General features: G+C 37.1%; 1 long non-coding RNA gene across 18 annotated transcripts in view; it reads right to left on the reverse strand.

The window, feature by feature from the left end:
- LOC136104331 (uncharacterized) overlaps nt 1–21,229 on the reverse strand; it is a 500,900-nt gene that overhangs the window by 198,392 nt on the left and 281,279 nt on the right. For all 18 annotated transcript variants that reach the window (XR_011740254.1, XR_011740242.1, XR_011740245.1 and 15 more), the window contains one exon: nt 6,292–6,429. This is a non-coding gene — a long non-coding RNA (uncharacterized lncRNA). The remainder of the gene's footprint in view (nt 1–6,291; nt 6,430–21,229) is intronic.

A 21,229-nucleotide genomic window follows, 5' to 3' on the forward strand; every position in this document is an offset into this window, starting at 1 on the left:
TTTGTGGAAGTATGTAGATGAGGAAAGAAGTGGAGAGGTAAGTGATTAGGTCTGAGGAGAAGTCTCATTCTCTTTCTTCAGGTGTTTAGAAGAAAGTTAACCATCTTTTTCATAACCCAGCCCTCGCTGACACTCAGTGATCAAACTAACAGCTTAGCTTTCTTCTTCTATCCCATCAGTTAAATCTCAAACTTTTTGTTGTTGCTGTTTTTAAGTTCAGATTTCACACTTCATTTATTTACCTCGAAGTCTGAACCAGTAATAAGCAAGGATAAAGGTATCTCTCTAAATGTTGATTCACAAAATATTTCCTATAGTAAGCCTCAATTCTCATTCAGAAATAGGAGGAAGATAAAATGAAAGGTTCATAACTTAGTGGCAGATATATGACTCGAGCATCATATGAAATACTGGACTGTGTTCAATAATGAGCCTTTTTGTCCCTTTTCAATATCCTCTATAGTAATATACTGCTACATTAATAATCTAGAGTATTAATAATACAGCATATTCAAATATGGTCTTATTGTAAAACTACTTTTGATGTCTGTTGTATTCCTGTATATTAATAGAACAGTACTTCTAAATTCCTTGACAAGAAACAAGATAAACTGACCAGTTTTGTTACAAAGAGAGTTATGACACTAAAATTATGGGTACCACAATTTTTAAGCATCTGTTCAGTTTTCCTTCCAAAAAGTTTCAAGGTTTTTGGTAGGTAAATGGTCTTAATGTTCCTCCACCACAATTTCTTTTTACTTTAAATAATGCTGTTTTAAATGAAACCATGCATTTTAATATGAAAACTTTCCATACATACAGTTCTACTGGTTCAAAAATCCTGACCTTACACCATTCTTTTCCAGTTCTGTTTATATTGCAAGGGCTGGGGATTTGCAGTTTTCCTGATCACTTTTCAGCTCCTTCTCTTCTTTCTTCCAAGAGTTACCTGTTTGTGGTATTTATACTAATATCCCATTCATTAAAACACATCCATACAACTCTGTTTCCTTTGCCCTTCTCTCAAACTTATTCTTTTGGGATGGAAAGCAGCCCATGCCATTTCACAGTCTCAGACCCTAAGCATACAATTTAATACTTAATGGAAGAAATCTAGAGGATGCTGACAGCTGGTGGAACTACGAGTCACATCCTGAAAGCGCATCCATCATCACCGGCCCAGGGATGCTAGGGATGCTAAGCTTGCTACTTGCATGCTGCTTAAGCAAGATGATGAACACAAACTGCCTAGAAATTAATGCGCCACTTTGATAATAGAATTTGACCAGAGATATATTGTACTAATTCTGAAATGTATTTTGAATGTTTTTTTCATTACCAAGTGAGTAGGGGGTTGTAACAATTTTGCAATGTATCTTTTTTTTTTATGAACAGCAGTAATGTACTACCCAAGAGGATATTATTTCCAAATACGAAACGGAGCCACCATAATCATCTTCAGAGTCATTCTCCTTCATGCGTTGCAGTTTATATTAACTGTGCATTTTCATCTAGATTTTTAGATACATAGTTGTTTACCACCTGCATTACATTTTATTTCTAATATCCAGCGATGGGTTTTTGATCATAGCATTTCACAAAATTTCGATCTACAAGCAGTTTAGTATTTATTTTCATGGTAGCAATTACAATATGTTCTTGAAGTTGAGACGTTTTTAATGGCTACTACTAAAGAACTCTCTCCTCCAAATATCTTCATAGCCAATACCTACTTCAACGTGGAAACCAAAACCACTATAGGCAGAATGCCTGCCTGTTACCAGCTTAAAACACAGAACTGCTAACTGGGCACTCAGTAAACTAAGGCAGAAATGGTCAGTGCTTGCAGGGTGCAGGAGTCTGGCAGCACCAGTCTCCTAAAGTCTCTGTAAAATTTTAGCATCCACAAGTACATAAATATGCTTGTTAGCTTTGACCTTTTAAAAGATCATACCTGTATGCATGTATTAAGGTAACAACAGTAAAATTTCAGTGTTCAGTGCTACAAGCTTAATGATACATACATTGCCTCTTACAAATCTAATTGTTGGAGACAATTAGATTGTTGGAGACAATTGTTGTTCTGGTATGAGAACATAATTTTTCAAAATCCAGAAACAGAAAGAGGGAAGAAATAAGATGCTTGGAAAACACTATCCAAACCATACTGTAAGGCAGAGGTACAAAATGGCTCAAGATTAAGCATTTATTTTGTAAAGATCTCAATTTACTATGTATATTATATATCCAGACAACATTCTTGTGGATAATCCTTTATTTCTTGGTCTTCTCCTGGTCATCTGGATGGCCTGGTTAGATTTCATGCACGCTTTCCATCCAAGATGATCTTGCTAAAACTATCAAATCTTGTTAAGAAATGAATTTGTAACCTTGTGTTATGGAAACAGAAAATAAAGATATATAAAGGAAGAACCTAACATTCACTGCTCAGGGGTTTTACCTCTTTATTTTTGAGGTTTGTAATACCACCAATAAATCTCAGAAGGCTTTGGAGCTCATCTTGCACCACTGTTCATGCTGGAGTCAGATGTCTAAGTAGTAGAGTTCTGGTTTTGCTGCAAGTTAAATATTTGTAAGAAATCCAAAACCACATCTGTGCCTGTAAATAGACAGTAAACAAAACCCCACAAAACAAACTCCCACAGCAGAAGCTGAGGTGACATAACAGTAATCATAATATTCTATCAAATTTCAAGAGCCATAAGAATGGCTGGTCATCCTTTTTTGAATGACAGCTATTGCCTCCAAACATGGGTTTGCAGTTATCCCCATACCAAAGCTGCACATACATGCTGCAAATATATGCCAAGTGATATGCAAGCAATGCAGCCTTATTAAGAGGCAGACAATGCTTAACAAGTCCTCAGGATGCTTATTTCAAGACTCATTCATTTTCACTTTTCTGTGAAATGTAGAGAAGATTGGAATAGAGAATTTGGAATAGAGAAATTGGCTCAGGTGTAACATACACATATGTTTTTTGGGGCTCTAGATGGTAGCTATGACAGGAAGCTGACAAAGAAAAAAATGCTTGTTAAAGATGACATAGTAGGAAGAGATAAGCTACCTAAACCGTAACAAAGATAAATTGCAGGAAAGTCACTGACATATGAAGGAAGGAAAAGCAACTAACTTGGATACACACAGATTACAGAAAGTGTTATGTGCTCTATGTAGCTGTTCATGCATGTGTTTGACCACCACTGTTTTGTTAAGGATGCTCCAGCTGCCCTGTACTGTCTGTACCAGCATCCTGTCTACCACCAACCCCAGAAATTGCATTGCAACGTCAAGGTCAGCGGAGAAGCCTTGTAGCAAAGAGATACATTTATGCCAATTTTCCTTCTAAACTGCTCTTTTTCTTTGAATAATAACATCAAAAAATATTTTTAATGTAGGTTAAAAGTAAGCTGCAAAATCAGGTGTATCTATTTCCAGCTTGAATATTTCTCTTTTGCCTGGAATAGTGTAACAGAAAACCTAGTTGAGAATATCTAACCCCATTTTCACAGTAGCTGTCAATGATCTCACCGAAACTGCCTTTCAAATCCGGTTAAGAAATAGATTTGTAACCTTTTGTTACAGGACCAGAAAAAAAAAAAAGAAAAAAAAAAACATGTATAAACGAAGAACCCAGCATTCATTATTTTTCCATTTCCAGAAAGGTCCTCAAGTTATGGGGCTTAACTCATTATTTTTAATGATGGAATTATGAACATAAGAGTTTTGTTTTTCAGGAAGCTGATTTTTTAAAATGAGATGTTCAATGGCAAAGTATGTTAGATTACTGGAGATAGTGATCTTTAATTTTTTAATAGCAATTGAGACATTAGTCATGAACAGAGATTTGCTCAGGAAGAAAAAAAAGGCATCCCTCTGTAAGTTTTATTTCTCAAGCAAAAACAGATTCTTCTTAATGAAATTATGGAAAAGTCATCAGTGTAAGGGCAAGGAATAAGTAAAATAACTAGAAGCTGTTTTCAGAGCAAAGTCAAAATCAAGAAAATGTTGCTTCTTAGAGATTTCTCTTTATCCAATTGTTAAAAGAGTCTCCCTATGACCTGGTAGCTCATATTCAAAACAGAAAACTGAATTTCTTGGCCTCTAGAGATTTCCAACAGCTCACAAGCCAAGCCACTGCCACCCCCCTACTCCTGTGCCTTTAGGGAACAGTTTATAAATTATCTTATCATCCCACCCCCTGGGAAGAGCACATATGTTATCAGCCTTAGGACTGCCCCTTCTTAGGAGTCCTTCAGGATTGTGGCTCCACACCCAAACAGGGCTAACAACCTAATTCTCTGGAAAGAAGCATCTCCCAGCTACAATCCACCTTGCTGGGATTTCTTCCCAGTGCTCTTACTCTCTTTCCTATGTGTTGTGGTTTACTAAAACATCACTGTGTTATCAACATTATTCTTATCCTAAGTCCAAACCACAGCACTATCTCAGCTACCAGAAAGAACATTATATCTAACCTAGCCATAACCAGGACAGGATTTTTAGTTTCATTTGCTGTAGCAAAGACTGTGCTGAAGCCTCACCCTCTTTCACACAAGAATTTCGAAGTTTTTATCCTAAACCACCATGAAACCAATTTTGGAGTTTTTAACATGTCCAGCTCCTTTACAAAACACCTTTCTGAACGTGGCTTTACTGTGTTACCACATGCTCTAAGCATGAGATGCCTCACAGCAAATAAGCTACTCAACTGTGGTCAGGCTACAGGGTTAAATTGAGCTGAACTGCATAGAACAACGCATTGCTGCCACCTTAATCAGCACACATGACCATCGGGATAAAACGTGTCGTTCTTGTCACACTTTTAAAAACCTTCTTATCAAGGGTTCAGTGGTGACTTTTCAACTCTGGATCTTAAGATTCCATCAGTGACTTACGGAATGATATAACTTCAGGAACAATTTTAAAAATAATTTCCTTACACATGATTTATTCCCAGAAGGGGCACTTACACCTAAGTCAGTCTGCAGTCTCAACTGCTCTCCTGGTTTGCCAGGAACTAGAGCCAGTCAGCAGTTGACTGACGATCCTGCTACCCAAATTCTACACAGAAAAAGTCATGTGAAGCCATTGCATTCAGTTTACTGGATACTACTCAGGCTGATTTGGGCTTTAGAACAGCAAAAGCCAATTTAGAATGAATACAGATTAGGAGAGTGACCTTTGAAGTCTACGTAGAACTACACTTTACCTTTTGGGACTGTGCACACCTCATTCTTTCTTAGATTTAACTGATAAAGTTACCCTTATATTTTGTGGTTTTCTGATAAGCATAAAGAAAAGGCTTTAATAAGTTTTGAAACACTGGTGGCTGCTTAAGTGGGCATATTATCTCCAATAAGAAATCACTTATTTTCTAAAAAGGATCTAGGAATATAGTGATATCTACAAATACAATATGTATATTTTAGGCAGTTTTTTATAATTTCATTGTATTGCAGTGTCTTCTTGGATGCCAGCCAAGAACTTCCCTTATGCAGTCTTTGCCCCAAAAAGCATACGGTTTCATGATGTCCCCACAAAGAAAGGCTTACAGACAAGTGAAGAAATACGTGCACTTTGCAAAATATCTGCTAATCACAAATCAGCTTGGAGCTCCTCAGTACTGAGAAACTCATTAGCCAGGTACCTTTTGTTTTAGAGGCAAGCCTTTAAGAAGCATTTACAAGCACACTGGCTGGGCTGTATTAATTTAAATACTTTTTTGAAAAATAGATATCTTTCACAATCATATACACTGTTAAAAATAAGCTCAAGTTTGGGTTATTCAATAGCAAGCCCACATATGTTATTACAACAATATATTAATCTCAGCTTATCAATAATATTCAGCCTGAACAATCTGACCAGAAGAGAGAATTGGAAAAGCAACCTCTCTGCTAGAGCAGTCAAAACACTATATCCATTGCCAGTCCAGTAGAAACTCCTGGTAATTAAAAATGGCAATACCCTATGAATTTTAGGATATTAAAAAACAAAACAAAACAAAACAAAACACACTCACCTTAGAAAAATATATAGTGTTATATTTCAAGTTGCTTTACAGTAGTTTTGAGATCTATTTTACCAGTTCTTATTTCATAATGTATTTTAAAGTTCATTTTATGTTCTTTATGACGAATTTTTAACTAAGAAACACTTTTTCTGTAATTTAGCCCACAGACATTTGAATCACAGACCTCCACTAATGCATTTGCATATAAACAGTTCTCTTTTAAAATTCATCTGCTTCAATTACTTCTTTCTCACCTGAAGTCAAAAAGCTCCATATGTGATGTATGAACCTTTCTGCTGCCTGGGGCCACGTTACAGGGGGCACAGGAACATATTCTTTCTGTGTCCAAGAGATTCAGCTGGTGAAGCGGTGCAGAACATGGTGCAGAAACACTGGAAGAGAAAAATAGGAGTTAGCACTAAAAATTGAAAAAAAAATGAAGAAAATCTGTCTGAAAAACAGTATATATGTGCTGTCAGGGAAAGACAGAAATAGGTAACAAGAAGGGCAAAATAGTCTAAGACTTCCAGAAACAGAAAAGCCCATTTCCTCCAATGTAACTCGAGTACAACTTCTAATATTTTTTCCAATTGCAGACAAAACCACTGTGGTCAAATGAAACCAGCATCCCAAAGCTGAGTGGGCATCTGATAAAGAAGTGTGGGACCTAAAGCCAATATCCCCACCAGTGTGCTCCAGGGGTTTCTAAAGAGCATATCCCATTTCCCAACACTTCTAAAGAAAGATGAAAATTCACAGTAGAGCTCCTGGCTGCAAACACACAAACACGGCTGCAGTGGCGTGATTTGGGCTGTGACACAGTGATGCTGTGCGGCTGTTTGTCCTCTGTGAGGATATCCTCCTCCGAAGGAGCAAAAATCAACCAGTTGGGGCTCACAAGCAACGCTGTGAAATACCACAAATACCACAATTCCATACAATTCCATACTCGGACTGAAGGGCAATGAGTTTTCCACTCAGCTGCCAAGAGTTCAAGCAGAAGCTCCACCAGTATTATAGGCCCTCCTCTACCTCCACGCGCCATCTCTTGTGCACAACCGTGTCACTCAGCTTTTAAGCAGAAAAGAACTAATTCTAAGTTTTCATTAACTTATTACAAAACTTCGTTAATTTAGCCAACAATCAAAAAAGCAGTACCCAGCAACAAAATAATCGCTATTATTCACTATTTTACATATTTAACATATTGTATATTTATTTATTGCATAACAAAATACTGCCTTTTCCAGTTCTTCTCTCCTTTTCTTTTTCTTTTTTTAAACGCAATTTTCATTGTGCTTGCTTTATGTCTTTTATTAGATTGGCACAGGACGGTCATAATTCTAATATGTTCAGCATTTACATAATATAGACTGAGTTTATCATATAAAGTCAAGTGGTCAATGTTTTTTAATGTCTGTGAATCTTTAAATAATAATAGTATTTTGGCCTGAACTATCACACACTCTGCAGACAAAAAAAAAAGAGATAGAGTACTTTGCAGAAATTTCTGCTGATGTGCTTATTATTTACTAAATAGTTTAAAAAACACCATCTTTTTAAACCAACTACTACTTCATTAATTTCAGAAGTCTCTATCAGTGTACACAACTGTTTTTCAGAACTTTGTCAATATCTCCCAGTATTTTTAAACATTCATCTAAATTACTGAAACTAGATTATAAATGATAAACCAAGTCAACATCAATTCAACAAGGCTACTTGTGCAAACTACTTTCTCCTTACTAATAATTCCTTTAAAAGGCTCAGTTCAGCTTCCATTCCAGTCAATGAAATAACGCATGAAGTGACTATGAAAACTTGAGACTAAACCAGAGACTAAATATAGAAGTCAATCACCAGTGTTGTGAGAGCATTCAGATCTACACCCATTGCCCTGCAAAACTGAAGCAAAAGAGTTTACTTGCAGCACTGTATTAATGTAACAGAATCTTAAAAAAACAATGATGCATGTTGTAAAGCTATTTGGAACGCAGACAAATGCTGGAGACTAGAACAGAATACAGAGATAATTATAGTGATGTTAGAAAACCAGAAGTGTTCTTCCAAAACTGTCAGAGCAGAAACAGCAGGAGACTAAAAGGAACACAATGAGCATTGTTAGGGAAACAGCGTACCATGTGAGCAAAAATTGAGAAGACTGACGCAGTTCACATTAGTGATTAATTTAGGATATGCCAAAAGAATCCAAAACAACATAGCGTACAGGCAGGGTAGATCAAGTGCTTTCTCGTAATACAAAAAAGAAGACAGAGTTAATGAAACCCAAGGATACATTTAAATACATTAAAAACTGATTAACATGATAATTCAATACTATTTTAATAAAATTAACCAGCACATCTCATTGCAGTATAAAAGAGATTAAAAATGGATTATACATTTCAGTGATTGTACTCACACTTCCGACATGTTTGTGATGTTGTTTTTGAGGAAGCAATCAGCTTAACACAAATGGGGATTTTTATTCTTCCTCTGAGCTGTTCATTGCCCAGTGAGCAATGTGACCTAGAACAATCTTATCAGGAGGGAAAACTAAAAAAATTGGCCAGCATACTCTGCTGCACGAAGCTACTCTGTGTATAATAACTAGCCATGTGTCTGCTCTGGGACACATCGAATCCAATGCAATTAGGCTTAGCTTACTTGCTTTTTCAGGAGGAAGAGGAATGACGACAACCAAGTAACAACTAAAGGGAACAGTTAAAATTGGGGTTTTTTTTGAACAGTCAAAAAGCATAAACATGAAAAGTTAAACCTGCTTGCCCAACACATGTTAATATGATGTTAATGGCATGCTCAGAGACAAGTCAGGAAAGTACTCAGCCCGCTAGACCAGCTCTGTAAAATAGAGAGAACTGCATATGAAAAATTATCCAATTGGAACCTAAGTTAGGTCTTAGACAAATACTGCCAGAGATCTGGCAGCTCCAGTCTGCCAGAGAAGGGCTGACTTCTATCCACTGGGAACACATGAACAAATACTGACAAAAAGCCCAACCTGAACTGAATGAGTCCTGCTCAAGGGTGTCTGCCTAAACCTCACAGGAATCTTTGTTTGTTGTTTCAGCAAATACTTGGTATTTTACAAGACCCTCAACAGCTCCAACAGACTTTGAGAGGGATCTATAGGGAATCACTGAAGGCTGCAAGTAGTTTGTTCAGTTTGCAAAGTTAATTAAACCTTTATGAGTAGTGGCTTCTAATAGTCGCTTACAATAAGAAAGTTTCAGGACCCTGTCTTGACTCTTGCCCCTTGATAACAGTAACAGGCAGTGCTTTTACTATTGCTCTTGGGTCTGGTCTTTTCTGTTTCTTAAGACAAAGCTGACATGCTACAAGAGGCAGCTGATACCACAGGGTAAATCAGTTTTCAGGAACTAAGCCATGAAACTCCAGAGAGTCGTCCTACAAGCCTTAGCGTGTAGGCCTCTGCCCAAGAATAATACCACGTCAGCCTCAGGCAGACAACACATGAGGAAACTTCCATATCAATCATGAAATAAATGTATTTCCCCTGGCAAAACTGGGAGATACCTATGTCAAGACAGATATAAAATCAAAATGATAGTGTTCCCAACAGATTTTTGAAGGTAAGAGATGTACAGCGCCAGTGCTTGTCAGATGAAGCTCAAGTCGGATTTTTCAAAATGCCTCACAGAGCTCACCTGAAACACATCCATGTGGAAGTTTCTGGCTGTAACAAGGCTTCCTACTCCGGCAGGTTAAGAAAAGCTAATATCAGGGCACAGGAACCTTACTCCAGCCAGCCAGACTCACACCTGAATTCAGATCAGAAGCAAAACAGCCGGAGAGATGATTGCTCTCCCTGACTCCACTGACACTTGTAAAACTTTTAGCCAACTAATACCAGCTTAAGAATTCAAGAAATAAAAACAAAACACCACCAACAACAACCAAAAAAAAAAAAAAAAAAAAAGGCCCATCACACACCACACCACCACCAAACACAAACCACACTTTTTAGGTTACAGATGTTTTCTGGTATATGTTCCTTTTCCCCACCCAGTGCTGTGAACAGAAATGTTAACATCAACAGCATTATTAATAAGTTTCTCTTCAAGCTGTGATTGTCATAAGCAACAGGAAATCATCTTCAGTCTACAGTGATTTCTTTTAGCTTGAAGAAAACAGAACAAAGGCAATATCACCGGGATGTAGCACAAAATGAGTCTTATTAATACCTTAGAAACTCAGAAAACAAAATGGACATCGTCCCACAGGGCTCTGAAAAAGTGAGGGAGACCCTTCCCAGAACACAGTCACATGCGTCTCATTTCATCATCATAAATTCCACAGAAAACCTAAGCATTCTTTTGTAATTTATATTAAAGGAAATAATCTCTAGTCTTCTGTATTTCCCTAACCTGTCATAACCTATAAACTTCCCAAGTTTAATTATACATCTCCCAGAAAGGCAACAGTGCCATCGATGGCACAGCTTACAATATAGAACATCAAATCTGTAGCTGTGTTTTTTGATGTTCCACTACCAACACTGTACACATTTTTTTTCTCTTAGATACAACCTTTTGGAAATCGATTTGTCTACCCTCTCTGTCTACCTGTAACTATTTGCTGTCACTGCTCTTCAACAAGGACTCTGCATCCCAAACCTTCAGTGGTTAAAACTGAGGCAGCACTTGATTTCAGCAGAGCTTTTCCTCAGGATCCTGTCACAACACAGCCCAAACACGGCAAACTGCAAAGCATTATTCATTCCCCAAAAAGATGTACAGCACACAGAAAAAGGATTAAAGAAAATAATTAAGATTATTTGTAAAATTACCTCACTTAAATTGTAATCTTTCCCTGCCACTTCCAGTACGTACAAGCTACTTTTATCAGCTTCCAGGACAGTGAAACTCATACAGACACTATCTTGCTGTAGCTTCCCTGTCAAAAGCAAAGCGTTTCAGCAGCTGCCTTCATGCCTTTTCTTTCTTGTTGCCTTTTTAAACTTGGACTTCTTAAGTATTACCTCTTTACCCTATGAAAAGGCAGTGCCATCAACCGCCTCCCCATTGCTCACTCAAGGATTTAGCATTTCTGTATTAGGCCCGTTGCTTCCAGCCACTCTTGCTCTTGCTTTGCTTCCACCTCTCACCCTCTTCTCAGGTAACAACTTCCAATCAGACAAAATAATACAAACATATATAAATTTAACTGAATTCAACACTAATAAAAATAAGAGTTCTTTATTTTCAATAACACAGATTTTGCTTTGCTTTGAGCATTTGGGTTCTTCCAAAATATTCTTTTTCTTCTGACTCCTAGTGTAAATTTTAAATTAAAAAAGCATCTAATGCTATACGGTTATGAAATGTACCACTTCTGTCAGAACTAGGACATACTTCTCACCACTACACAACAAAAGTATAATTTTTCTTCTCTACCCAGTCAAACACACTCTTTGAATAAGGACTGACTCTCTTTGAACAAATATCCGAGTATCTTAAGTACATCTGAAACTCTGAGAATATAAAATATGCAATATACCGAAGGCAGACTTGCTTCTTATTCTTTCTCATGAAAGCATTTAGTCACTGCACTCAGATGTTACAGCTTTACCTTATTACACCAGCGATTAGAAATTCTCTTAGTTTTCTATTATTTTGTAATACATTGTAATGGAATGCATCCAGTGATCAATATGAATCAGGGACCAGTCTTTATAGTTCTGTGAATTAATTTTAATAGAGCAGCTGTAATATGTCTATCATTTCTTTTAATGTTTATATCAATTTGCTATATTGATGGATTTGAACTTGCATTTCACCTTCTGTAACAGTCATAATAACCATTCACATTCTTCTTTGTTCTTTTTGCCATTGTTGGAATAAATGGAGTCTTACGAATGTGAGATCAAAAGACATGGTCCCCTTGGCTATTAAAATATTTCTGAGAGTTAATAACATAAAAGAGAGCAAAGAACTTGAAATTAGGGCAATACTCTCATATTTCTGAACCACAATACATTATCTGTAGTTCTCCCTCAGTTTAGCATGTTTCCTTCTTCTATTTAAAATTATTGAGATATAAAGATAAGAAGTTTTTAGAGCAACATGATAAAGGGAAAATGAGCAATCAGATATAGCTGATATAGCAAATGTACAACAGGAAATGGTAAAAGTGGTAAGAGTTGTCAAAAGAATGTACAGTAAATAGACTCTTAAGGGTCTCATATTGTTAGATACGGTATTTCAATATCCGTCCTTTTCCATCTACAAAGTGAAATGCTGAACTGAGGCTACTTGTCTGTGTTTGCCATAAATTAAATACGTGGTTTGCTATTTTTGAAATAGTTACTAAAGAAGACTGTAAATTACATCTGTGCTGAACTGAAGAAGGAGGTCATTTTGCACTTCCCTGCTGCTTGCTCCTTTTCTATTTTGGGCATGTAAAACCATAAACAGTTTGATGGACTTCAAGAGGTCAAAGGCCACAGTGGAGTTTTGACCTTCTTATTGCAAAAAGAGGAAAGCAACACCTGCTTCATGTTTCCTCTGTGCAAGCTTTATACTATCAATAGAAAACGTTGTACAAGTTCCATTATTAAGTATTATACTACACTTTATTTATATGTTGGTTTCAAACACGCCTTAGTGGGCCAGAAATAACAAATTAAAGAACAAAACAAAAGCAAGAACAAAACAAAACCAACCAACAAACAAAAAACCACATGTAAGATTGTTTTAAAAAAATAAAACTAGCAACATTTATGAAACTGTCTCACAACAATTTCATTAATTTTCACATTGAGAAAACAGATACATTTTTATTTCTTTATTTTTATCCACGACATAAAAGTTGGGTGTTGATTGCATCACAAGCAATTAGGAAACATCTTGTCCCCTTTACTGAATGGAACAATGAAAAAACTATCCCAGTCTTGAGGAAAAGATTGGACAAGAGTGTGCTAAGCAGAATAGCACAATGTGTAAGCATAACACATACTTTTCAAATAAACTACTCCGTGAGCTTTCCTCATTAGAAAAAGCTTCACAACTAGAGAAACCGCAGGAAACTTTGCCCAAACTTCATTCCTCCTGGACTATCCTACTTGCTCTGCGGCCTTTTTGATAGGGATGAAGACCTTTGTGCCTGTTTGTAAGATCATCCCCACACAAATTATACAGCCTAACTCCCCACTTCCATTTGATCAGAACTAAGAACAGTGCTATTGATAGTCACCAAAATTATTCTTCATATAAAAAAAAGGAACTTCTTGACACAGGGGAAATTTATATTGAAGGCAAACGTTCCCTTTAAAATCTTTATGCCTTCCCTACTTATTTCAGCAGCAGAGCATTTCCATTGATACGCTGCCTCCTGCTCTCTAAATCCTGGCAATGCAAATCCACAGCATAACATAATCTGTCTGCATCAATGGACATACAAGATCAGATGAGAATTGTGGGTTGAACATTCAATTGCAGGGAATGCTGTTAATAAAACTTACTAGCAGTTTTATCTTTGAGATAAGAGATTTATGCAATTGCCAGTCCTTGAATAAACACAGGGAATACTTCTGCCCAAGCAGACAAGTCTGGCACATCGTATTGTTTCATCAAATTCATGTATTACATTAAATCTTGAAAAATATTTTTCTGCAGATTGCATTGATCACTTCCTGCATATCATCTACAGACGCTTCATGGCTGCGCTTACAAATGGACTACTCATTAGATTGATAAAAACTGAGAATAAAGGCTGTAAGAGCAGGCCCTGGGTTTGTAGACACACTTGCCTGCATTAAAAAATGTAATTTGATAATTCTGCTATGAGAGGTTTCCATTTAGTAATTCAATTCCAAATAAATGCTGACAAGCAAAAATTTGATAAAATCATCAGCTCATTATAAAAGCACAGGTGAAATATGGTAAATATAGAAAAATATACTTGAATTTGTGATGTCCTATATTCCCTGCTACTTTTAACACTCACAAGTGTTCTTCATATTTCCAAGATACATTATCAGATTTCAGACTGGGAAACAGTAATCGGAAGGGCTTTCATTTGCTGAATAATAATTCTTTCAAACATATTCAGCTCAGTTCTCTCACCAGGTATCTATTCAACGAACAGGATGTTTACAATATTCGTCCCTGGCAAGCTGCCTCATTTTCTTTCCAAAAGACTCATCCCCTCTCAAACAATTTCTTGAAAGATTATTCTCAACATGTGGGATTAATCATAACCCAAAACTTCCTTCTGACATGTGATTAACTATTTTACCTGACTCAAAGGACATAAGCCAAAGCATTTCAGCATGACTGCTCTTCACTCAAGCCCTGTACTTAGAGATCTGTAGAATGGGAAATGGGGAGGGAGTAGAGCATTCATACTTTATAAGCAGAAGGCAACACACAAACAAACAAACAAACAAGGAGGATTTGTTTTGCTTAAGAACTGTCCCAGAATTAAAATTCTCTGCATTTATCATGTCCCAACAATGCAACGATTTATGCAATGCATCAGATGCTATTACACAGTTTCTCAGAGCGTAAACAGAACTTGGAATGCATCTCATGCACGATAAGCAGCACTAACACCTTCACTTGATGAAAGTTATCCTTATGCCTTTTATCATTCAAGCATGTTAATGAGTTCCCCCAAAAGATTAGTGAGAAGCCTAATAGACCAAAAACCTATTACGACAATCGTTTTACACAGTCTTTCAATGAAGTAATGTGAACTTCTGTATCTAAATGATCCTTCCCTTAATAACTCAGGAATAATCACACACTCTGCACTTGTGCCTGGCCATTCGGGTATTTTAACAATTTAATGAATTTATATTTTTATGAGGAGCTGTACTAGGAGAGGAATTATCCTTTGGAAAAAATACATCTAGCTTGTATGTAAGTTATTTGCATTGAATGACTTAGGTCCTCTTGTTCCCAACACAGAGGTGTAAATGGAGACTGACAAAAAAGAAGAAAAAAATCACTGTTGCTAGTAAGATAGCTTGAACCAGTGCAATCAACATTTCTTTGATCCCTGAGGTCATTTTCCAATGGAACATCCAATATCAGTGGAAACATTTCATTACTCAGAGAATTTCCTTTCAGATAGTTATTTGGATATGACTACACACCTCATGTTTTGGGGAATGAGATGGTTTTACTCAGTTCTACTTAATGGAAAACGCTTAATGTTCCACCGGAAGTGCTTTCATTGAGAGTTAAAGAGACAAAAGCCTCTATACGCGGACATTCTGGGCCAACAAGCTGTGTCTGAAGAGCAGCTACACTTTCACTGACAGAGAACATAATTCTGTAGACTAGTACATCAGGACCTGCTCCCCACCTACTACATCAGTCTTCACCATCATTAGAATGAGCTGTAACACAACATCACTTCAAGCTTTTCTGCTTAATACTTTTGGAGACTACACATGGATGGAAAAAGAGAAACGAAGGAACTTGCAATGAGGTGGAACAAAGCCTCATTTCCCTACAGACGACCATGTGCACGATCCGCATGAGACAGCAAATTCCTTCCAAGAAGGGCTTTCTCTGAGCCTGCGTTCCTGACCTGTGTTACCGCACAAAGTCACTCACTCCTGTGTTCTTCTTTTCTCTATAAACACATGGAGCCTGGAAAACTCTTTAATAAGGAACTGTATTTTCTAAGATGAATTTCTGTCCTTCTACTAGTTCAGTAACTTTCCTCTCTTGCCTGAATATATTAAGAAAGATTTAAATGAAGATAAAAATACAGTCAATTAAAATAAATTTCTAAACCTGAAGTTTCTATTCTTAAATAATTTCTTGCTCTCCCTTCCACAAACTTCATCAGCTCCTTATTTCAAATGACCAAATTATTTTCTTGAGAATACAATGTTTAGCTATGCCCAATAAGAGTTCCTTGTCTAGGTTGCTGTCAGATTACATATTTGTCTTCACACTTTCTTTATTCTATAATAGACCTGGCATTTCAAGTGCTTCAGTACTTTTTTTTGTGTTCTGCTTTAAAGATCAAATTCCAAATTAGTTTTATCACATAAAATGAGTTCTTGCCACAAATCCAATATTATATTTCCTTTTTCCAGTTACATTTCTAATTCTTTAGTTGTGTGTTATTTGCCTAAACCATTATCTTGTATTGACATCCTGGGAAAGCTGCACAATGCAAAAAACCCATTTTATTACTGCAGATTTTTCAATATTCAAGCGTTGCTACATTGAATTTTACATAGCTTGTTTGAGAAGGTCGCACTTCCATTTCCAGTTATTTCATCAGTTGGTGTGATTAAATTGAAAATATAAATCACTGAGCTGTTGAGTCTTGAACTATAAGTAGAGACACTAATAGGTCATTTTCTATTAATTTTCCTCCAGTTGAATTATTTGACCAGGAGCAGATCTGAAAAATATTGTAAATATTTTACATTATGTAGAAGATTTTTTTTTCTTGTTGACCCACTAGTATTTTACTTCTAGAGGAAAACAATCTAGAAAGAGCTCGTATCCAAGAAGCTCTTTTTGATTAGTTCTTTAAAACTACTCAATGGAAGAAGTCCTTGCAACCCCACTGTGGTCTGCCTCTTCTGGAGGTTACTGCTATAGATTTCAAGAGTCTTATGAGAGAAGGGAACCGCAGTGGCCTCTTGTTGTCATTGCAACCCTTTCTCAGGTATTTCACATGTGATTATTGCCATTGATACTGAAAATCTGAAAAGGGAAACTTTCCACTCCATCTTGACAAAAGAATAACTAATGAAATGCAAAACCAAATTAAACAAAGACTCTTATTCATACGTGTACCTGAAAAGATAAGACAAAAAAACCTATAGGTATTGAATGCTAAGATGCAAATGAAAACCTGGGAAATCAAAAGCAAGGATACACACTGCAGAGCAACCTTCAGACAGGTCTCAGGGAATCACCAGGGTTGCAGTGAGTTTCCCTTCCGACAGAAATGGTACCAGCTTGCCCACTACTGACAGTGATTTTCACACTGTCCTTCTTGATTTATTTCCTCTACTTCACAAGTCTTCACTTGTTCGTAAATATATTTCCTTTTGTGGAACTTTATGAGGTTTCTGTTAACCCATTTCTTCAGCCTCCGGGGGGTCATCAGAACGGCAGCACACCCAGCCTTCCCAGCTCTCTACCTCTGCAAGCTGGCCAAGGGGGCACTGTCTCATCATCCACCTCACTAATGAAGGTATTTTACTGTACTGGCTCCAGTATCTGAGGTGCACTATCTGTCTGATGCATTCGCTGCATAACCCTGACTTTAAAGGTGGCCACCCGAGCAGACAATAGCACGCAGTAGAGAAAATCTGAAAAATTACAGCTCAGAGTACTTGTTTAGGTTACACATCCATGGTGTGGCATAGACTGATATGGTATATAGGGAGAATTTGTTTTTCTGGAGCAACTTTCTACTGGCTTAACCATGAAACTACACTTGCTATGTTCCTGAAATTCCTGTCCTGCTCAGTGTGCAGGTTCTGCAGCAGCCTAGGCAGGAGTGCTGAGAACATCAGTCTTCCCTATCACCTCACAGCAATTCACCCCCAGTCCTCTACAGGGGACACAAACCTAATGTAAAGCACCATGAAAAATCATGCAATTTAAAATCATTTTATCATAATGAAAGCATTTCAGAGGAGTATTTATATCCCATTAAATGACAAACTGCTGAGAAAGAGAACCTACTTCGAGATGCAGGTGGTAAGCCATTGAAAACTAGTGAATTGTTACTGAAAAGGGATTGCCAACCAGTCATCTTTCTAAAACAGAGCATTGTTTCACTTGGGTGTATTTACACTGGCTACACATTAGCTGTACAAGGTTTCTTCCAACTCCTGTTATTAGATGGATTTTCTCAGGATATCTGCTAGAATGTAAGGTAATGAGTCTCCTGCAGTACTTTTCTTTCTCAAAGCGACTCTTAAAGCAGACTGAAGGATGACAGATCCACTTTATGGTAATTCTAAAATGCTTCCATCCTGACTAGGAAGAGCTGCTAGAAAGCCTTCTCTGAAATGACAACAAAAGCCCAGATTGAAGGCCCCCATTTGTCTGTTAAAAGGTAATTTCCATGTATTTTTCCTTGTGGTGGAAGCGTTAGCTTGGCATAAAAGCACTGTTACCAGCCCAAATCTTTGCACTACAATATAGGAATTGTCCTTGCCTCTTCTCCTCCCCTCTTTTCTCCTCACTATTCACAGAAAAACAGGAAAAAAGATGACAAATTCCAATGTCAGTATTGACAAAAAGTATAGTTTGGAAATATTCTGACCTGTAATTATCCAGTAATTTTTCAATCCCTTTATTTTGTTGTGGGTTTTTTTGTGTGTGTTTGTTTTGTTTTGTTTTAATGTATACACTCTATACTCTATCATCTTTTGCCACCTATTCTGTGAGCTCTACAATTGTTTAGTATGCCCTTTCAAATGAAAACCTACCTAAGTTTCTCTAGAATCAATCACTTTCCAAGTATGTAGCCCCACCTATAAAATACCACCCGAGTACTAAACCACCCTCAGTCAGCAGGTCTATAGAAATATTTTTTTGCTATTCTGAGATAGTTGCATGATGAAATGAAACGCAATGAGGTGATAATGGTCATTAAAGAGGAAAACAGTGCTGCTCTCACAAAAGATGAGGTCCAAAAAGGATTCATTACACAGTTGTTTCTGCAAAGAAGCCCAGCACATTCAGCAATGAGTTAAAACAGACACTAATTTGTCTTATGCTTCTGCTATTTTTCAAATGAAGGCAGGAATGCCTGTTCAGGCTGAGGTGTGAAAAGAGATATTTTTCAACTGTGTGATACTGGCAAACTTCCACGATAACTGACACACACACCTGAATGCCACAGAAACATAAGCAGAGACCACAGAAATACGCTGAGCATTATTATAATCTAAACATAAGAGGAACCCACAATGTGAACCAATTCTGCAGGGTTCAGTCTGTATGCCTCTGGAGATGTGCTCTGCAAAGAAGAACCAACATATGCAGCTTTTTCAAAGCACAGACGTGATCAGAGATCATGTTTCTGTCACCAAGTGATGTAAATAATGATGCCCTGGAGTTAAAACTGTGCTGAACTTCTCCAATCTAAATTGATTCTTGTATGATCAGACATTCCCCAGCTTTTGTGAAACCAAATAGAATATATTTATGAATCAGACAGATGTCTTCAATGCTACAGTGCTGTCAGCAATCCTGCCTGATGTTTAATATTTCATATCATAATAGAGAGTTTGTTCAGAGAGTCACTGTCTGGTGAGAAATCTCAGAGGAAAAATCTCAGTCACTGGTGTCAATGATCACTCATATTATACTATAAAGAAGCACCAGAATGGCCACTTTAGTGTAATACTGGCTATGGAATAGGAATCAGATTGAACAGAATTTTTAAAATATTGGCTTTTGATGGAGCTGGATCAAATCTGGTTGTAAGAACACTGGTTCTAACAGAAAAATCCTGCCCTGATCAGACCAAAGGGAGTCTGCCTGCCATTTTGAAGGGACCGTGCCATCAACATTAATAAGTGTCAGGTTCATCACAGTTCTTTTTATGCAATATGGTTTTACTAGTCACTAAATGAAAGCTTGAACGGGTCTGCTTAATTTCAAGTTCTCCACACACTAACTGTTAACATATTCAAAGGACTAGGCTGTGAATCAATAGTTAGATCTTGACCGGCCCTGATGCTATTCAAAAAAACCCCAGCCAACCAACACAAAAAAAATCAATGCTTCTGCTTACTTGCAGCGATCTCCAATGAGCTCTAATGCAAATTCCTCGCCTGACAGCCGAGTTACTTGCATATGGAATGCCACAAAGAACAGAAATAAAGCTCTAGCTTTTCCTGGTACCATCGGATTTGGTCACAGCATCAATAATTAAAACTTTCCTTGTCCAACTAGTACCATCAGAACAAGAAGCTAAAGAATGAAAATCAAGAAACTTGTTGAACTGTAGGTTTACCTGACATCAACTGGTGTTGATCCAGTTATTGAAGTTTACTGCAGTCTTAAAAAAAATTATAGACTAAACTAGAGATATTGCAAGAACAAGAAAGAACTGTCCTGCTATATAAATACTGATTCAGGCTTTGGATGCAACTGTGAATCTGATCTATAGACCCATCAAAGAAGAGTTTTGCAGTAACTTTTAGAGGAAGAAGTTCAAACATGGCTCATGGGCTTATATCAGGTTAGATATCCAGCTGGTGAAATGGCGAAGGCAAATGTTACTTCATCAGCTCTCTTACTTGCTTGTAGAGAGCTTCCTTCAATTTTCTAGGAACAGGAAAGCCGCTTTGGTACAGGTCATTTTGACGCACAGCATTAATTACAGATTTATGCAGGTTGTCCATTTATTGTTTGATTCATTCCTCTGGCCACATAACACGACCTCCATAAACTTACTGTAAACATCTTATCTGAGACAAAGCAATTCTGGAAACTCGCAATCATTAATATCTATTTTCTATTTATAAGACAGTGTTCATTAAACGCCTATGGTTATTAATCTCCTGTATTATGTTGGACTAGCTTTGAAATATTTTCCTTTCTTTTTTTCTTTCCATTAAAAAAAATGATTGCCTACAGGTCAGTTTATTTTCACATCTAGTTTTATTTACTATTCAGCTAAATCCTTTAAAGCTACAGGTTTGTTAATGAGTGCTACATGGATATTAATAGTAACTAATACCAAAGCCACTAGGTCAAATGAACGCTTACTTAAGATAGCACTGCTTGTCACCAAGATAAAATACCTTGTTAATGTTATGCATAAAATCAATTGATTTTCATTTTCTAGCATCTGTTTCAGTTCTCCTCACTTATTAGCGACTAGCATTCAATGCTCCAAGGGAAAACTCCTGAAAAAAGACGTGCTTCTTCTCCAGCTAAATGTGAGCAGTTGGTGAAATTTCCAGAGGTCAAATGGTTGCTAAAAAATTTGCAGCAAACTTAGACAAACTCAAGTACAGCATCAGAAATCAATGTGACACATGAATGGTACCATTTGCAGGACCCCGTATTCTGCAGATACACAGTATGAAGTTGCAGCCCAAATCAAAGGACCTAGGAACACCCTCAAATTCCCTGTCATATCCGGAAAAATGCCATAGATATTGTCCTGTTAGACTGGCTACAACTGCAGCACTTCAGT

The sequence above is a fragment of the Patagioenas fasciata genome, chromosome 8 (genome assembly GCF_037038585.1).
Source record: "Patagioenas fasciata isolate bPatFas1 chromosome 8, bPatFas1.hap1, whole genome shotgun sequence".
Classification (NCBI taxonomy): domain Eukaryota; kingdom Metazoa; phylum Chordata; class Aves; order Columbiformes; family Columbidae; genus Patagioenas; species Patagioenas fasciata.